Source organism: Entelurus aequoreus, linkage group LG04 (assembly GCF_033978785.1).
Source record: "Entelurus aequoreus isolate RoL-2023_Sb linkage group LG04, RoL_Eaeq_v1.1, whole genome shotgun sequence".
Lineage (NCBI taxonomy): Eukaryota > Metazoa > Chordata > Actinopteri > Syngnathiformes > Syngnathidae > Entelurus > Entelurus aequoreus.
This window is the reverse complement of record NC_084734.1, coordinates 48,850,067-48,870,042: the sequence shown is the minus strand read 5'-3', so window position 1 is coordinate 48,870,042 and position 19,976 is coordinate 48,850,067.

Genomic DNA, 19,976 nt, shown 5'->3' with positions numbered 1-19,976 from the left:
GTGACACAACACTTTATGATAGTGACACTACTTTTTATGATAGTGACACTACACTTTATGATAGTGACACTACTTTTTATTAAAGTGACACTACATGTTATGATAGTGACACTACACTTTACACTTTATGATAGTGACACTACACTTTATGATAGTGACACTACACTTTATGATAGTGACACTACTTTTTATGATAGTGACATTACACTTTATGATAGTGACACTACACTTTATAATAGTGACACTACTTTTTATTATATTGACACTACTTTTTATGATAGTGACACTACACTTTATGATAGTGACACTACTTTATATGATAGTGACACTACTTTTTATGATAGTGACACTACACTTCATGATAGTGACACTACTTTATATGATAGTGACACTACACTTTATGATAGTGCCATTACTTTTTAATATAGTGACACTACACTTTATGATAGTGACACTACACTTTACACTTTATGATAGTGACACTACACTTTATGATAGTGACACTACTTTTTATGATAGTGACACTACACTTTATGATAGTGACACTACACTTTATGATAGTGACACTACTTTTTATGATAGTGACACTTCTTTTTATGATAGTGACACTACACTTTATGATAGTGACACTACTTTTTATGACAGTGACACTACACTTTATGACAGTGACACTATACTTTATGATGGTGACAATACACTTTATGATAGTGACACTATACATTATGATAGTGACACTACACTTTATGATAGTGACACTACACTTTATGATAGTGACACTACAAAGCTCTCCAACAGATAGTTGGTGATACAAAGGGACAAATAATATTTGCTTCAACTCTTAGTATTTGTATAAGTGTTCCATTCAGACATTATGCTTTTATTTAATATGTTATTTGAATTAATATTTAATAGCATAAAAACAATGACATCACTGCTGAAGTTTTTGGTAAAAAATAAAAAATAAAATACAGAAATGTAGACAGTCAAATAAATAAAATAAATATATCTCAGCTGTTCTTTTTTTGTCAAAGTAATTTTCATACTGATGAAAGTTGTAGACCTGCTCTGTCATAAAGCTGAACACTGAATGTATACTTTTTGAAGTCAAGCACTACAGATGTCTCTAAAGAAAGGTGTTTGTTTTTATTATGGCAAGTTAAACAGGAGATACTTTTATTTAGAAAACAATTGAGAGTTGGCAACCCTAGGCACATCTCTTTTGAGACTTAGGTGGCAAAAGTGGTCCGATGGTGACACTGTGGAGTGTTTAGGCTTGTTTGTCTATTAGGTAGCTAGCAGGTTACTTGCTGCTTCAAGGAGAAGATTAAAAGACGATACTATTTTTGATTCTGACGGAAGAGGAAACTGAAAAGGCAAAAGTGCACCGTTCCCAATGAAAATGGAAAAAGCAATTTTTGTTGTTCTCGTTTTGAAACAATTTGTTAGCCAGCCGACTGCTTCCTGGTTTAAGAAGGATGATGTCGGACAACTGGACAGTCAGATTTTTGGAATCCGTGGTTGCAGAATGGGAAATTTAATCCTAAAAATAAGGTGGGACGCATCTTATTTGTGCACGTGCGTGTGTGCGTGTGCGTGTGTATGCATGTGTGTGTGTGTGTGTGTGTGTGTGTGTGTGTGTGTGTGTGTGTGTGTCTGTCTGTCTGTCTGTGTCCAATTATAAGTTGGACTTCTCGGTGTCCTGGAAAGCGTCCTCAAGAGGTGAAGTTTTTTGTGGTCCACTTTTAAAAAGCAGCTTCTTGTGTTTGCTACATGTGAGAAGGCGAGCAGTAACCTGACCTCCAGTCTTGCCCCGGGAGCCTGCGCTGTGGAAGCTATAATTAGAAGGCCAGACAGCTGCTGGTGTCCACACTGGACTGGACTTTGAATGTAGGACACACTGAAAGGAGGTAGTGGTGGTTCATGTAATACTATGATTATTCTATAACTTGCTATATTTATATCCTGTTCTATTTTGATTATTATTTATCCATTTAAATAATTATTACAGTTCATGTGGCATTCATTGGGCTGAATCTGAGACCTTGGGTACTACATTTTAATGCCATCTCTGTGACAATAAAGTTCCTTTGATACTACAATAATGCTATTGTAATATTATTATAGTGATGTAATCTTTTTTATGCTAATTCTTCAATAAAGTAAGTTCAATGTTTACGTTTTTTTCTTTGTATGATAGTTATGTTGAAATGTTACCTTCACAGTAACATAAAATAAAACAGGAAAAATGTTGACCCTGGAACAGATTATTTATTCATAGAGCTGCTCGATGTTTGCAATCTTACTGGTATCCGATATGCACATACTGTCCAGCGTTTCATTTCTGTTCATCAACTAACGATAACAGTATTAATGATAAACCGTGTTAAAACCCCTGATGGTTCGGATTACAATTTTAAATTAAAATCAAAACCGTGATTGATAGACGCACGCTAATAAAGTCACGGATACTTTTTGCTGGGTAACATGCTAATGGCCAGCATGTTCGTTTAAATGCTAACATGAATACGAGAGGCATTGACGTCTTTCTTAGCAAAGAGTGATAAATCTATACTTTTGTACTAAATATGTGATAATGCATACAAATGTAACCATTTTGCATTTGGATAAAAATCACAAACAAATCTATAAAACAGGTTCTGTCTCTTTAAGGAGGGGGTGGTGGACCCTTAAATATACACAACCAAAACAATAAACAAGATGGCCCAATAAAGTTATTGTGACCAAAATGATCACCATTATTATTATTATTATCATGGTATTGTTGAATGCGCTCAAAAAGTATTTGTACACACACACTAAAATCTTTTTTTAATAACTAAAATAAATAGACACAATATACTTTCTTAGCAGAGGAAACATCAAATATTGTTCTGGCCATATTTTTTGTATTTGTGCGTCCAAATTCCGGCCTGTGGGAAGTCACGAGTAAAACAAATAAAAACTAATTATATATATATATATATATATATATATATATATATATATATATATATATATATATATATATATATATATATATATATATATATATATATATATATATATATATATGTATATATATATATATATAATTTTTTTTATTTTATTTAATTGTATTTATTTTTTATTATTATTTTAAAAAATCTGTCCTTTCTAATACATTTTCTACCGCTTGATACTCTCGGTGTCTCCTAGCCGCTCAGGCAAACCATATTGTCCAAAAATGCATTTTCCGATCGATAACGTGACATCATCGCGCTCATGCCGCAGTGCGCGCTCTTTCATTCAATTATTACCCGAGGAATATATATATATATATATATATATATATATATATATATACACAGCCCGGCCCCCGGCCAAATTGTTTTAACCGAATGCAGCCCCCGAGTTAAAAAGTTTGAGGACCCCTGGTTTAGACAGTAATACAGTAATGTGTTTGTACAAGTTTAGATTGGGGAATGATGTTTTGTAATAGGGAAAGATGTTAATGTCTGTTGTTTACATGTTAGCATTTAAGCTAGTTAGCAAGCTAGCGCCAGTCCGTTCACATCAAAGTGCCGTCATGAATGACCGGTTTTCAAATGTTTTAAGTTAATGCAGCTATACTGACCATCGGGTGTTTTACAGCGGTTATCATCGCTACCGTTTATTTGCTTGCAGCCGCAGAAACCGATGCAAAGGAGTGACAGCTCTTGCAGACCGTCTCTCGTTCACCAAACACGCACTTTAAAAAAAAACACAAACAAAAACTTCAATATAAATGTAAGAGCCGCTTACGGCTCGGGAGCCGCGCGTTGGCTAGACGCGCGCTGCTCCTGAAACCAATGAAAAGCGTGAATGCTCTGGAAACATACACATGGTGATTTATCGATGCTGGAAAACTTAACCGACTTAATTTTCATTTATTGTCGGTTAATATATCAAATATTGGCCCAGGCCTAATTCACATACTAAGCCAATGAGCAGGTGCATCTCCTCTGAGTTGGTAAAAGTGAATTTGAGATTATAAATCATGCGTCTCACCTGGATAGTAGAAGATTGCGACCGTAAACCGAGAAGTTGGTCAACTTTGACGTTCAACTTAGACCTGGTGATCATGAGAAAGACATGAAAAGACCCTTGTTTCTTTTTTACCTGCTTGAGTGTTGTGATTGATTCTTCATCTAATCAGGAAGATATGAACATCTCATTAGTCGGCATCCCAGTAAGAGCAGACATTGCACACTTAGTGATTGTTGTATTATGTTCGTAGTTTGTTTAGCACTTAGCAATAGTGCTACATGCTGGATCTGCTTATTACTCAGATTCTAAAACTTGTAGCTCATTCGCCGTATATTCGGACTCAAAAACATAAGGTTCTGGATCATCGTTTGTCCCAATGTAATCATTGTTGGCTCTCATGAATTCTGCACGATTAGTAGTAGTCGTTGTTGTTGAAGGAAATAGGAAACGTTTTGATGCGTCCGTGAAATACAATGCCACTGTATGCTTAAAACGAGCTAAATATAAAAATATGACTTGTTACTATGAATGTGTTTGTTACTACATGACATACATACTTACAGCTTGTATATAAAACTGAGGTTTTGGGATGTTTTTAGAGCACTTTATAGGCGGAATAGAGCAACTCCCATTACCCCCATTGTTAGCTGACTTTTGCTAGTGTTTATTTACAAGTTAGAATGCATAAAACAATTTAAAAGCCTACTGAAACCCACTACTACCGACCACGCAGTCTGATAGTTTATATATCAATGATGAAATCTTAACATTGCAACACATGCCAATACGGCCGGGTTAACTTATAAAGTGCAATTTTAAATTTCCCGCTAAACTTCCGGTTGAAAACGTCTATGTATGATGACGTATGCGCGTGACGTCATGGAGTGAATGGAAGTATTGGCACACCATTGTTTCCCAATACAAACAGCTCTGTTTTCATCGAAAAATTCCACAGTATTCTGGACATCTGTGTTGGTGAATCTTTTGCAATTTGTTTAATGAACAATGAAGACTGCAAAGAAGAAAGCTGTAGCTGGGATCGGTGTATTAGCGGCAGCCTACAGCAACACAACCAGGAGGACTTTGAGATGGATAGCAGACGCGCTACCGTGAGTACAGCTTTGGCTTCCAAACATTTGATCGCTTGCCCGTACGTGCGTGGCGCTATGTGCATGTCACGTACGTAACTTTGGGGAAATATATGTTTCTTGCCAACTATGATGGCGGCCGGGGTGTCGTCGAAAGCTACAATGCCCGCCGCCGCACCGCTGTCCTCACCTTGACTTCCTCCGTCTCCGGGCCGCCGACCGCATCGGTGATCGGGTGAAGTCCTTCGTCGCGCCGTCGATCGCTGGAACGCAGGTGAGCACGGGTTGTGATGAGCAGTTGAGAGCTGGCGTAGGTGCAGAGCTAATGTTTTTAGCATAGCTCTGTCGAGGTCCCGTAGCTAAGTTAGCTTCAATGGCGTCGTTAGCAACAGCATTGTTAAGCTTTGCCAGCCTGGAAAGCATTAACCGTGTAGTTACAGGTCCATGATTTAATAGTATTGCTGATTTTCTGTCTATCCTTCCAGTCAGGGACTTATTTGTTTTGTTTCTATATGCAGTTAAGCACGATGCTATCACGTTAGCTCCGTAGCTAAAGAGCTTCGCCGATGTATTGTTGTGGAGATAAAAGTCACTGTGAATGTCCATTTCGCGTTATCGACTCTCATTTTCAAGAGGATATAGTATCCGAGGTGGTTTAAAATACAAATCCGTGATCCACAATAGAAAAAGGAGAAAGTGTGGAATCCAATGAGCCAGCTTGTACCTAAGTTACGGTCAGAGCGAAAAAAGATACGTCCTGCACTGCACTCTAGTCCTTCACTCTCACATTCCTCATCCACCAATCTTTCATCCTGGCTCAAATTAATGGGGTAATCGTCGCTTTCTCGGTCCGAATCGCTCTCGCTGCTGGTGTAAACAATGGGGAAATGTGAGGAGCCCTTCAGCCTGTGACGTCACGCTACTTCCGGTACAGGCAACACTTTTTTTTATCAGCGATCAAAAGTTGCGAACTTTATCGTCGATGTTCTCTACTAAATCCTTTAAGCAAAAATATGGCAATATCGCAAAATGATCAAGTATGACACATAGAATGGATCTGCTATCCCCTTTTAAATTAAAAAAATCATTTCAGTAGGCCTTTAAAACAGGTGTCTTTGTTTCACATAAGGATTGTGAATGATAGGGAAACTATAAAATATTCATATCTTTAAATCTCTAAAATAAATTTATATTTACAGGCCGCATGTAAAAAACAGAAATAATTTGAGAGCACACACGTGCTGAGTCGCTGACCTAGTAAGTTTGTTGTTCGCACTTTCACATCACATCACTTGTGCGTAGATATGATGTTCGAAACCGGTTCTCCCGGTTGTTCGATAAGAAAAGAACCGATTCCATGGACTCCAATCCCTTTTTGAGAACCGGTTCCCGTTATCGGGGCCACTATAATAAAGAAAAAGAGTTGGTTCTTTATTCGAATCCCTGGGAACGAATCCCGTCCCACAGGAAATGCCCTGTGGTACATCACAGGAAATGACGTAGCTCAGTCATTAGGCGGCAGATACAGAAAGCAGCAAAAATAATGGACCACAAAAAATGCCGCAAGGTATGGCTTCATTTTACAAAAAAATACGACGAGGAAACGGCAATATGCAATTATTGCCAGGCTTCGTTCTCATGTAAGAGGGGAAGTACAACAAGCATGTTGAAACATGTTCAGGCCGCACATAACCAGAACGTTCGAGAATCGTGGCGTGTCTTCGACACGTGGAGAAGCAGCGACAGAGATGACGAAGCAAACCCCTCTTCCTCTGCTTCAACCTGCAGTGCCAGTTCCAGTGATAGTGCTGGTGAGTAACTAATGTTAACTGTTGCCGGTTGATTTCCATATTTGCTCACTTGTAACTTGTTTTTCTGAAAAATCCCACTTAATATACTTTTTTTAGGGGGGGTAACAACAGTCAATATTTATTTATTTATTTATTTTATTTTTATTTTATTATTTTTTCTTATAAAATAAAAGTGAGCTTTTGTTAAACCAAATATTGTGTTTTTTTTTTCCATAAACAACAAACTATCTGGATTCGATAAGGAATCGGTTCGTTAAGAGGATTCGATAATGGGCTCGAACTCGATAATTTCTTATCAAACATCATCCATACTTGTGCGCTGGTTAACACATACAAAGCATGATCCCTTTATTTGGCCAAAACTGTAACCTATATCATTATCGGCAAAAAAAAACGATACCGGTGTGATTTACCATGAATTGATTAACGTGGACCCCGACTTAAACAAGTTGAAAAACGTATTCAGGTGTTACCATTTAGTGGTCAATTGTACGGAATATGTACTGCACTGTGCAATCTACTAATAAAAGTTTCAATCAATCAATCATTCAATCTGACATCTCATTTTTGTGCCAATATTAGCTGATAATATTTGTAATAAAAGTATGAGGAAAATATGTTTGAATATACTGCCCCCTAAAGGCTAAAGACTAGGAATGCAACTGATGAAATTCCATCCATTCATCCATTTTCTACCACTTGTCCCTCTCAGGGTGGGGATTGGGGTGGAGGTGGTTGGCACAGGAGCCCATCCCAGCTGCATTCAGGCGGGAGGCAGGGTACACCCAGCCATTCACACTCACATTCACACACTAGGGCCAATTTAGTGTTGCCAATTAACCTATCCCCAGGTGCATGTCTTTGGAGGTGGGAGGAAGCCGGAGTACCCGGAGGGAACCCACGCAGTCATGGGGAAAACATGCAAACTCCACGTAGAAAGACCCCAAGCCCAGGAATTGAACCCTGCAGGAACTTCTTGCTGTGAGGGACAAGCGCTAACCTGCTAACCCCCATGCTGCCCAACTGATGAAATTAACGATGACCAAGTCCTCCAACTACAACATTTAATATTTAATAAAAATGTAATTTGACTACACAACCATTTGGAGTAGGGCAGTCAAAATTAAGGAGTTAACTCGTGTGATTAATCAGAAACAATTATTGCATTAATCATGTACACACTTGTAAAACACAGTTTTATTTTGACCGTACATGGTCTTCTACTTTATCCGCTACACCAGGGGTCGGGAACCTTTTTGGCTGAGAGAGCCATGAAAGTCAAATATTTTAAAATGTATTTCCGTGAGAGCAATATAATATATTTTTAATACTGAATACAACTAAATGTGTGCATTTTTAAGTAAGACCAACATTTTTAGAGTATAATTAGTCTGTTATTATTTTTAATAACATTGTTATTCTGAAGCTAACCAATAATAAATACAATACTTCTTACCATTAATGCGACTTCTTGAACAGGTGCGGTAGAAAACGGATGGCTGGATTAAAATGCATGAGAATGTTTTATATTTTGAACGTTATTTTTAACACTGTGATTACCAGCGGAATTATTCATTACTTATCATGTTAAGCAAAGTCAGCTAAGATTTATCTGAGAGCCAGGTGCAGTCATCAAAAGAGCCACATCTGGTTCTAGAGCCATAGGTTTCCTACCCCTGTGCTACACGGTCAGTGAACAGATCAATGCATTTGTCAGGACAAAAATGAGAAATGACTCGGACTGGTGTGGTCCATAGCAAATTTCACTCCAAAATACAGCCTAAAAGAACTTTAGACCCAACTGTTGGCCAGTTTTGTGCAAATAAATTCAGGTAAAAAGTTTAAAAACATTCCTGAATTACATTCTGACAATAAGATTGCATATGTGTACAAATAGTGGGGTGTTTTCTTAAAATAATTTCTACTGTGATTAATCTTGGTTAATCTAAATTTCAAAATGTGATTATTCTGATTTTTGAAAAATAATCATTTAATAGCCTTACTTTGGAGCCTTGATTGCACTTTGAAGGACAGAAATGAACTCCTCCGCTTATGCTGTGACAATACATGGCTGTCTGTGATTTATTGTGTGTTTATTCATTTCATAATGCACACTGGCAGGGCCTTATACAGCGTACGGCAGCACTAAAAACAAAAACTTGAAGACAGACAGACACCCACATGGTGCAGTATTATCGCTCTTGTTTGGAATAATAATCTGCACGTTTTACCAATATTTAACCACCGTTATTGTTATTATTATTATTATTATTATTATATTGTAGCTAAAGGTGCACAACAGTTGCCTGCAAGCTCAGAGGAGATGTGATGACGTAAAGCAGCACAAAAAGGACGCTGAGAAAAAAAAAAGTCTTCCTTTCGTCGCCTGGTCCAAGTTGACAGGCATGTTTTATGGCGAGCCCCGTGAGCCTTACTTTAATCACATATTGTTTGTTTCTCTGCAATGTTCTCTGTGAGGATCAGCACCTCGGACAGCGCCAAATGTCACATTCAACACTAAAGGATGCTGGAAGACACTGCTGGAAGAGACGAGGAAGTTGAGGACAGAAAGAATATCATGGTGGACATTTCACTAAATAGTTCCTTCAATGTCTAAACTATAATATTTATAAAATATTTTAAAACTTGATGCTGGAATTTAAGAATTTAAACAGTTGAAAAGTGATTTTAGTAAACTGTGCTGTGTGTCTATAGCTTTCATGTTAATGGATTGTATTGTACTTGATCCACCTGGTTCAGTCCCTGATTTCTGTTCCGCCCGTGACATGAACCTGGGTCTTCCAGCAAGAGAAATGAGCGTGCTAGCTACAGAGCTATAAACCCAGTAACCAGCTGTCAAGCGGTGACAAACGATGCGTCATGGAAAACGCAGTAGTGATCACGCAGTGATTTTTAGGATGAATATGAAGAAGGTAGCAGCGTGAGGTAAAAAAGGGGTACTTATTAATAAACAAACAAAAAGCAAGAGCAACGGGAAAGTGCTCTGTCTGGACAGACTATAAAAGAAAAGAAAAGAAAACAAACTGAAACCCAGCAAAACACTCACGGAAAATGTGCAGCAGACGGCGTCCACAAAGTAGTGCGCACAAGAGCTTGGCATCAAAGGATCGTCAATAGTCACCAGTACAACAGAGAATAACAATGTCTCGACAACGAAGGTGGAAAAAGGATCAACCTAAATCGTCTTGATTGCAAACAGAAAACATGTGAGGGGAAATGCTCCTGGACAGAAGTGAAGCAGCCACGGGAAAACACCAACAAAACCGGAAGAGCCGCCAAAATAAAAGCACAGGACAGGAACTAAAACACTAAACACCGAAGAACACTAACAAAACGCAACGTAAGGCATGGTCTGATGTAAGCAGCTGTGACACCAGCACTGCTTTTGAAGCTGTCAGGGAGTGAGGTTTAACACCATACATATTGACTGGACACTGTTAGACGTGTCCAACATAATAAAATGTATATGATGTATCACATACAACAATGTAAAATTAAGGAGTGGGACAGGAGGACACAAACGTAAGCAAAACTGGTATAGCTGTGTGAGCTCCATGTTAACATTACACTGTGAACATCATGCTAGATTAGCAACACTAGCCTAGCATTGTGAGCTACGTGCTAACATCACATTTTTACAAGGGCTGTCAAAGTTAACGCGATAATAACGCGTTGACTATAAGTTCCTTCCTTGATGCTAATTTTATTAAACTCACGATTAGCGTGCATGCGTTCTGACTCCTTTCTGACCCTCAGTCTTTTCCGTAGCGTGGAAAATGTAATGGCGTTGTGTTACTGTTGAGCCACAAGCTCGAAAATAGCTAGCAGAAATGCACAAAGTAAGGGGGACATTATGGAAATTTCAGATCCATGGTAAGTTGTTCTCCTGACAAGAAAACACTATTTTATCTCAAATGGCGCACTTCGCCATTTGCGAGAGGGGGAGCTTCATGTCCGTGTTTACACTTCAGCTGAGTACATTAATAACATCAAATGTAGATTTTAGTTTGATGGAATAAATAAGCTTAAAAGAAAGACTGTAAGCAGGAAGTCCACAGTATTTTTTTTATTGGAGACTTTCATGTCGTCAAAAAACGTCAAGACACCTTCTCATACCAATCACACATGTCCGGCTTCAATATAATAGCGCTACGCGTTACATCTGGTCTAACTACCAAAACAATGAAAAATTGTCTTACATTACGATCAAGTTTGTCAAAGACGTTTTGTAATGTATTATATGATATGTTTACCCAAAGAAGTGTTTTATGGCAGATTGAAATACAGTTTACAATATTTTTAAAATGTTCTGGTTGGTAGTCCTTAACTAAGGAATGTTTAGCAGGCTGAATATTAAATTTTATTAATAAATAGAGAAGGTTAAAATATTGTCATGCAGAAATATGAATACCATTAACTTGTACCACATGTAATGTACAGAATATCAAAAGCATTTATTCAGGTAGAAATATAACAAATTACATTGCCTAACATAAGACAATCAAATCACGATCATAACAATCCACATTTTGTTTTATTAATGCATAAAACTGGCGTGTAAACATGAAAGTGTTGCTCCTCCCCTCTGAATGCAAGTGCGTCTACAGCAGGAACACAAATTCTGTATTCCTACAAAATACAAAATCTGGCACGATACCAACGCACTGCAGGTCATTTTTTTTCTTGTCATTAAAAGCTTGTTGATGTCCTTTTAGTGTTGAGCTGTTTAAGAAGGCATAATGCTTTAAAAAAGTATTTCATTTGAGCAAACTAATATTCCAGTCTTGGTTATAAAAACTTGAAAATGATCTGTCTAGGGTACACTTATAAATGAAGAAGAATTATATCTATCTGGGATTAATTGTGATTAATAGTGATTAATTGTGCGTTAACCATGAACAAACTGCGATTAAACATCATTTTCGATTATCAACACCAGCAAAGCTACAGGAGTCTTTCATTTTTTGATATTCTTACCCTTCCACAATTTCTCTCTCTCTCACTCTCTTTCTACTCACCTTCTTTAGTCTTCTTTATGACTTACTTGATTGATTTTATTTCTCACCATTTCAACTCTTGTAGACATTTTCAAGACACAACCTGTAAACACTCACTCACTCTGCATGATCTCCAATTAAATTACTAATAATGTCAGCGCATTATTGACTTCCTTATGCTGATATAGCCAGCCTAACCCCGCCTATTAATTTTGGCCAAAAGGGCCGCATTTCATTTTCGTACACACTTCTTATTACATATGTTGGCCAGAGGGGGAGCACTTCAAATTTTGACACACAGTTGTTATTTCATATGTTGACCAGAGGGGAGCACTTTTAAAAACGACACATGGTTAATTTGATAAATTCCACCTTTTTCTGGGACTAATATGACAGCTTTCACTATAGATGCAAATGTCACATTCGTATTAGATGCAATGGTTTTCGTGAAGTGAGTGATTACCTAAATTGTTCTTCATGGAAGGTGAGTTCTTGTAGATGTCTTGAGTGTATCAATTAAGAGAAGTATCAAATACAAAATCACACACACACAGCACAGCACGCTAACACACACACACGCACGCACGCACGCACGCAACGCACGCACGCATCACACACAACACACACACACACACACACACACACACACATAATTTGTAGTTCACGCACAAGCCAGGAATAATTCCATTCAATTATTTGGAACATGTTAAAATGTCGCAAGCACACACATTTTGCTCAAGTGATCAACCATTCAAGGGGAGTGGGAAGAAGCAGAGCTCATTTGGTGCCATCCGTGTGTAGCAAAAAAAACAAATAAATAACTAAAAGGAAAGAAAGAAAGAACCAAATGAACCCCACATGAGCAAGAACTTGGCGATAGAGGCAAGGAAAAACTAGTGTCTGTCTGTTTCAGATAATTACATCAATGAGTGTGTCTGATGTGTTTAGTAGCCTGAAATCGTATTAATCCAACACCCCTGCGGCGTTTGATGTGCGTCTGCAAGTGTCAGGAAAGTGTGGTTGGGATGTGTTGGGACATGTGTGTCTTTTTAAAGACCCACATGTTTTCCAAAGAGTCCAGCGTTGGCTCTCATCCTTATTATGTTGGAAGGTTGTCCTGTCATAGCCAGCAAGTGACGGTGATGTACCGAGGGTTGCCAAACCATTCTGACACGCACACACACACACACACACACACACACCACACACACACACACACACACACACACACACACACACACACACACACACACACACACACACACACACACACACACACACACACACAGTTTTGGCAGAGACAGGTTTGGACAGATGGAAGGACGACCAAGAGCAGCATGGAAAATGAAATTAACCTGACAAACTGTTTAGCTCGAACGAGGTCCTGCCATACTTTGATTAATTTGTTCAATCACTCCCAGCCCCATCTTATAATATTGTTCACAAATATTAATGTTAAATAAGAGATGCACAATAGTGTGTTGATGTGTGTGAGCATTGATGATGGAATTCAGATAGTTTAAAAGTTATTTAGTAACCATGTTTTTGAGTGTAGTTTTAATGCTAATTAGTTCTGTTTGTTCGTGTGTTTCCATAAAGCACTATTGTGTACTTAATCCACTTTTGACTTATACAAAAAGCACTTGTACAACGTAATACTGGTCATAAAACACCGTAATATTAGGGAGTGGGAGAGAAGCACAGAAAAGTTAGCAACATTAGCATATAGCTATATGAGCTACATGATAACATTACATTTGAACTAACACTAAGTTAGCAAAGCCATGTGAGCTACATGTTAACATTGGCATCATGTTAGTTTAGCAATACTAGTATATCTAAGTGAACTACATGCTAACATTACATTTTAACATCATTTTGAAACCCAGTAAAACACCCACGGAAAATGTGGAGCAGATGGTCTCCACAAAGTAGTGCGTACAAGAACTTGGCATCAAAGGATCGTCAATAGTCACCAGTACAACAGAGAATAACAATGCCCCGACAACGAAGGTGGCAAAACATGAGCATAGCTATGTGACCTATGTGCTAACCTTACAATTTATTATCATAGTAGGTTAGCAAATAAGTTGAACAAAAAAGAAAGGATATTTAGTATGTTTCTATGTGAAATATATTGAATATTCCAAACAATATATTTGTTTGGAGAGAAGTTGTTTGGAAGCCAACTTCCATGAATCCAGAAGTTGTTTATTCCGTCCTTGTTGAAATGGTCATGCAGCTGTGTGGTGACTCTGAAATAAGAATGTAACAATCAGATCATTTTTGATGCATTTTTAGATAATATGATTTGCCTGAGCGGCTAAGGGACACCAAAAAATGGATTAGAAAAGACAGAATTCAAATAATAATTTAAAAAAAAATTCCCACGGGCCGTAGTTTGGACGCTGGCGGGCCGGTTCCGCGGGCTATAGTTTGGGGACCCCTTATCTAGTCGATAGAAAAGCGCTAAATAAATTTAATCCATTATTATTAGTATTTGATTAGCTACTGACGTACCACGACGTGACTCACATTTCGACATGTTACCATAGCAACAACGCTGCAAACATCACTAGCTGATTTGACGGTGTACTTTTTCCGTTTCCTCCGAGACAAACGCCAAGTTTGCAATAGATGTCAGTCTCTTAGGAGCTGCGGAAACACTAGTTGCTAACTTGTTTGTAGTGCAGAGGCACACAAGGATAACTGCTTAGCTCACTACGATGCCATGTTGCCTTACATTTTGTGGTATTAAACATCCATCCATCCATTTCTACCGCTTATTCCCTTCGGGGTCGCGGGGGGCGCTGGAGCCTATCTCAGCTACAATCGGGCGGAAGGCGGGGTACACCCTGGACAAGTCGCCACCTCATTGCAGGGCCAACACAGATAGACAGACAACATTCACACTTACATTCACACACTAGGGCCAATTTTAGTGTTGCCAATCAACCTATCCCCAGGTGCATGTCTTTGGAGGTGGGAGGAAGCCGGAGTACCCGGAGGGAACCCACGCAGTCACGGGGAGAACATGCAAACTCCACACAGAAAGCTCCCGAGGCCGGGATTGAACTCACGACTACTCAGGACCTTCGTATTGTGAGGCAGACGCACTAACCCCACAATAATTTAGAAATAAATAATGTCTAATTACCTTTTCCTCCTCTTGCCCCGATGTCCATGAGTTGAAACGTTGCGCTTGATTATGCTGCAGCGCACACTCGCAACGGAACAATTGCTCCAAGCTGCTTGGCTCTCGGGAGGAGGAAGGCACCGCTGTGTGGCTGCTCAGGTGTCGCGGCATGCAGGTGCAACCGACGGCTGCAGCCCGACCCTTGTTGCATTGAAAGTGTTCTTATATTCTCCGCTGAAGCCATCAAATTATGAAGTAGAGCTCCTGCCTCAGTTAAGCTACTTGTCGGCAGTTAGGCAAACATTTTGTTCACAAACAACTTGGCTTAAAAAAAAACAAACTTGTCTGAAAAGGGGCGGGCATTATTGGTGATCGGAACTGGAAAGCAAACTCTCTTATACACACTGGTGAAATGCTCTCATACACATAACTGAAATCCTTGCACACATACTACTGAAATTGTTGTCTCTTACACGCATGTGTAAAAAGCACACACACACACACACACACACACACACACACACAAACACACACACACACACACACACACACACACACACACACACACACACACACACACACACACACACACACACACACACACACACACACACACACACACACACACACACACACAGGTGAAATTCGTTTATACATACTAGTGACAAATAATTCCAGGTGTGTGTGTGTGCTTGAGAGAAAACAAATTCAGTAGTGTTTATGAGAGTGTTTCAGTAGGGTGTGTGAGAGAAAAAACATTTTAGTTGTTTATGTGAGAGCATTTCAGCAGTATATGTAAGAGTGTTTCAGTAGTGTGTATACAAGTGTTTCAATGGTGTGTGTGTGAGAAAAATATTTCAGTTGTTTATTTTTCAGTAGTGTGTATAAGAGTGTGTCAGTAGTGTGTATAAGAGTGTTTCAGTAGTGTGTATAAGAGTGTTTCAGTAGTGTGTGTGTGAGAAAAAGATTTTAGTTGTTTACGTGAGAGCATTTCAGTAGTGTGTATAAGAGTGTTTGAGTAGTGTGTATAAGAGTGTTTCAGTAGTGTCTGTGTGAGAAAAACATTTCAGATGTTTATGTGAGAGCATTTCAGTAGTGTGAATAAGAGTGTTTCAGTATTGTGTATAAGAGTGTTTCAATAGTGTGTATAAGAGTGTTTGAGTAGTGTGTATAAGAGTGTTTCAGTAGTGTGTGAGAGAGAGAAACATTTCAGTTGTTTATGTGAGAGCATTTCAGTAGTGTATGTAAGAGGTAATTCTGAATAAAGTCCCTAACGGCCCCCTCATAACCAGGAGCAGCAGTCTGCAGCTGCGAGTGATGCACCCATGGTTTCAACCTGTCTGTATGCTGAGCTACCTTCATCAGGCCCTGCACATGCATGAGCTTCAACAAGTGGCACATATGGTGCCACACCAGGTGTGAATGAATGATGGGTTTTTAACATGTAAAGCGACTTTGGGTACTTAGAAAAGCGCTATATAAATCTCAGGTATTATTATTATTATTATTATTATATGCACACTCCAACCATGCTGATCATATTTAGGCTTAGACTTAGACTTAGACTTAGACTTCCTTTATTGTCATTCAAATTTTAACTTTACACTAGAGATAAGAAAGACATTTCGTTGCATTAGCTCGTTGTAGTGCAGGATAAAAGAGCAAAAAGGTGCAGATATAAATAAATAGATTACTGTACAGATAAATATATTGCACTTTTGCATATGCATCCACGTTTATGGATGTATGTTATATTGTCTTTATATTCCAGTGAGTTAATCCGTTTTGGGGCGAATTGAGGGGATTATTATGATGCGTTCAAGAGTCTTATGGCCTGAGTGAAGAAGCTGTTACAGAACCTGGAGGTTCTCCTACGGAGGCTGCGGAACCTCTTTCTAGAGCCCAGCAGTGAGAACAGTCCTTGGTAGGGGTGGGAGGAGTCTGCAGAATTTCTGAGCCCCGGTCAGGCAGCGGCTTTTTGCGATTTCCCGGATGGAAGGAAGAGGAGTCCTAATGATCTTGTGAGATTCTCCACTTACCCAAAAATCAGCAGCCCAGAAAACAAACAAACCGAAAGTGTGTGTAGACAAGAATCCTGACTGATACACTTGAAAAGCAGGCAATCGAACGTGCCCATGAAGAAATGAAAAATAAACAAAGACCAAACAGAAAGAAACTGCAAAGATCAAGGAAAGTTGAAGATCAAACAAACCCAAAATAAAATTGCTGTGGAAAGCAGCTCTGAGGAGAGTGAAGTAGCTTTGGCACTTTGGAGCATGGGGGCTACGGGGATCAAAGCAGTAAACCAGATGTCTCAGATCTGATAGTTGGTGACTTTGTCATCGTAAGATTTGCATCCAAATGCAGGAGCCACATGACGTTGGCTTGGCTGACATCGATGTGAGTGGCAGATTTCTCAGAAGAATCACTGGCAGTAAGAAACTCACCTTTGCAACCAAGTAAAAGGATGAAGCCTCTTTCCAGCTGAGTGATGTGCTGAAGAACTTACTTTCACTTTCAAAAGGCTGGGGGAACTGCAGGCAGGAGCAACAGTTCATATTTTCCAGCAACATTCAAAAAATTGTTAGCACAATATTCTAGGTTTACATTTTAAAACACAGATGGTCAGTTTACCCCCAGATGGATCTACTTACCCACTGACTTGGTTCTATTTACCCCTCAGCCCTCACACAGGGCAAGTTGAGTCAAAGGAGCACTTTTTTATAAGAAGTCACTATTGTTGGCAGCTTTGATTATTTATTCATGCTGAAATACTAAGTGTGTGTCATTTTCCCTTAACCCCAGGTCAACATAAGTAAGAAAGTGACTCATATTACGCCGCGCCTCCCAACTGTAGGATATATGATGATAAGAAATGCAGGTGGAAAGTGCTGTGCCGTCACAACACACTGCACCTGCAAAACATCCTTATGTTGGATTATGAAGAGGACAGGAAGTGACAAAGAGCGAGGTCTACATCTCACAGATAGCGAGTTTGTGTTTATCATTACTTTATCAGTCTGAAGCAGATGTCACCAGACTATTCAACACACGTACACACTCTCACACACACACACACACACACAAAACATGTGAGGCTGAACTTCAGTATGGAATTTAGATAAGCCTGTGAGTGAGAAAGTAGAATAAAAGACTATGGCGGTCTGCCTCTATAGCTACCAGGGTTTCCCACAGATTACCGATGGGGGCGTGGCCGGTGCAGGCCCAATATGACGCCATCATATAATTTGCGTAATCGGCGATGATGCATATATTTTTAAGGTAAAAAAAAATTGTATTCATTCATTTAAAAACAAATCTGTGTTATCAAAAAGTATTAGTATTAACCTAGTGTGTGAATGTGAGTGTTAATGTTGTCTGTCTATCTGTGTTGGCCCAGCGATGAGGTGGCGACTTGTCCAGGGTGTACCCCGCTTTTTGCCTGAGTGCAGCTGGGATAGGCTCAAGCCATCCACCCTTCCCCACAACCCCCACCCAGCCCATAAGTCTTGCTAGCATCATCACAACATCCTGTTTCGGCAGTGCTGTTTTGGTGATTAAAGTCTTTCGATTGATAGCCGAAAGGACGATTTTGGGTCTATATCAACCAAATTGTTGGTGCGTCAATAGTCAATAGTGGGTAAATAATAGTGTGTAAATAAAGGGTTTTATATATACAGGTATATATATATATATATATATATATATATATATATATATATATATATATATATATATATATATATATATATATATATATATATATATATATATATATATATATATATATATATATACATATATATATATATATCTATATATATATATATATATATAGATATCTATCTATATATATATATATATATTATATATATATATATATATATATATATATTATATATATATAGATACATATCTATATATATATATATATATATATAGATATCTATCTATGTATATATATATATATATATATATATATATATATATATATATATATATATATATATATATACATATATATATAGATAGATATCTATATATATATATATATATATATATATATAGATATGTATATATATATATATATATATATATATATATATATATATATATATATATATATATATATATATATATATATATATATATATATATATACTTACTGCCGGCAATGCGGACCAAGCTCTGACACTGATCATACAGGGAGCGGACCGCCACAATAAGACAGTCCGTTTCCCCATACTCTCTGAGCACTCCCCACAGGACTTCCCGGGGTACACGGTCGAATGCCTTCTCCAAGTCCACAAAGCACATGTAGACTGGTTGGGCAAACTCCCATGCACCCTCAAGGACCCTGCCGAGAGTATAGAGCTGGTCCACAGTTCCACGACCAGGACGAAAACCACACTGTTCCTCCTGAATCTGAGGTTCGACTATCCGGCGTAGCCTCCTCTCCAGTACACCCGAATAGACCTTATCGGGAAGGCTGAGGAGTGTGATCCCACGATAGTTGGAACACACCCTCCGGTTCCCCTTCTTAAAGAGAGGAACCACCACCCCGGTCTGCCAATCCAGAGGTACCGCCCCCGATGTCCACGCGATGTTGCAGAGTCTTGTCAACCAAGACAGACCCACAGCATCCAGAGCCTTGAGGAACTCCGGGCAGATCTCATCCGCCTTGCCACCGAGGAGCTTTTTAACTACCTCAGCAACCTCAGCCCCAGAAATAGGAGAGCCCACCACAGATTCCCCAGGCACTGGTTCCTCATAGGAAGACGTGCTGGTAGGATTGAGGAGGTCTTTGAAGTATTCCCTCCACCGATCCACAACATCCACAGTCGAGGTCAGCAGAACACCATCCCCACCATACACGGTGTTTTCATTGCACTGCTTCCCCTTCCTGAGGCGGCGGATG